Source organism: Dreissena polymorpha, chromosome 8 (assembly GCF_020536995.1).
Source record: "Dreissena polymorpha isolate Duluth1 chromosome 8, UMN_Dpol_1.0, whole genome shotgun sequence".
NCBI lineage: Eukaryota > Metazoa > Mollusca > Bivalvia > Myida > Dreissenidae > Dreissena > Dreissena polymorpha.
This window is the reverse complement of record NC_068362.1, coordinates 2,585,964-2,587,806: the sequence shown is the minus strand read 5'-3', so window position 1 is coordinate 2,587,806 and position 1,843 is coordinate 2,585,964.

Genomic DNA, 1,843 nt, shown 5'->3' with positions numbered 1-1,843 from the left:
TATGTTAAATAGTTTATTTAAGTCTCATCCACAATTCATCATAACAATTATTACAAATATGCATAGCATGTATGAATGTGGCCATTCTTAGTGAATTATAAGAGACTTTATATCAAAATCTCATAAAAGCTGACATAAAATACAACATATCATAATATATTACACTTATCAAACTAAAATGTATCTATTTTAAGTTTTAATAATTATTATGTTCACTGTAAAACTATACTAATCTATTTACATATTAAAACTTTATTAATTTCTGCTAATCAAGACATTTAGGTATTTGTCTAAAATGGCATTAAAACATGACATTAAGAGTTGATGTTTTCAGGTAACTTTACAAACTATTTTCCGTTAAAAAAACAGTATATAAAATAATAATAAAAACAAAATAATAATGTAATCTTTTATCCTCCCTTATCAAATATGAAAAATATAGATTAGCAGAAATTTTCAGATATATCATAAAAAATAATCATTGGTGTGTATTCGGATCAACAGGCAACAGGTAACAAAAAGGAAGTTTTAAGTTGATAAATCCGTAAACTTTGAACTGACAATAAAATTAATGATACCAATGAACACAACAAGAGCACTTTTATACGTTTTTGCAATAATTCCGTTAATAACTGCTAAATAACCGACACAAAAAGAACAATGGAACCACGGAGTGTATGAGTGTATATTGATAGGAGATGAATCGAGTATTTGACCCTTACTGTAGTAAATTCAATCTTATGCAAAAACTATTCATCCGATTTTATTGGTTTATGCGTTATCTTGTTGCTTATTAATTTCTCTTTCAAAACAAATATAACTTTTAGTATATTCCCGTTGTTATTAATGGATTTATAGCGAGTTAAACACAAGAAATATACATTTTATGTTTTACCACCGCGCGTTTTACCGTGTTGTGGCTATCGATCTTTTACAATTAGCGTACAGCGAAGCGCCGAGGTAATACATTTTGATGTACCCACTCACGTCTTTTGTTAAATTATAGTTTCATTTCTCGGCCGATTTTGACAAATTATATATCATTAGAAAGCTTACGTAACGTAGTAAACAGATATATAAAAATATATTAAGTTTTTCTTCTGATTTCGACAGCCCGGCGAGTTATAACTTTAACTTTTGCAAATATCATACCGTTTTGGAGTTTTAGAATCTAGATTTACGGTCGACATGTTCGTACTTAATACCAATTTGTAGCGTTTATATTTGGAGTTCAGTTTTAGAAATTGCTCCTCAAATGCTATTTTCATCGTCGTGTCATACAAATTTAAATCTTTTTATAAAATAACATGATTTTATGTATAATTTTACACTAATTTTTCGAAAACTATCAAGCTAACAAGTAAAATCGATGAAAATACAATGCTCACTCATTAGTTATTGATGGGTTGGGACCCCATCGGTGGAGCGGCACATTTCTAGATTAAATAGTCATTTGAAAACTATAGTCACTCATTAGTTATGCATGGTTGAGAAAGCGTGATTATTCATGCGCTGAATTATGTATGTACATTCGTATTCGTATCATATATCGGTGTATACAAATCAAGTTATCGAGAAATTGAGAAACCAATCGCCCATCGAGGGAAATTTCACGTACACTAAAAAGACACGGGACTTAAGCCAGCATTTTTTTCCCGACATTTTGTCACTTTAACGCAGCCCAAAACGTTCAGTTTCCCGTTCGCGTGCATATGGAGTACTGGCTTAGCCGCATTCGAACAGATTATTTTGAGAATTCATATGGGAATTTGGAGACGGTCAAGGAGAAATATTTACTTTAGTGTAACCTGCGTTTGCGCATGAGCAGCAGTTCTACCGGAAA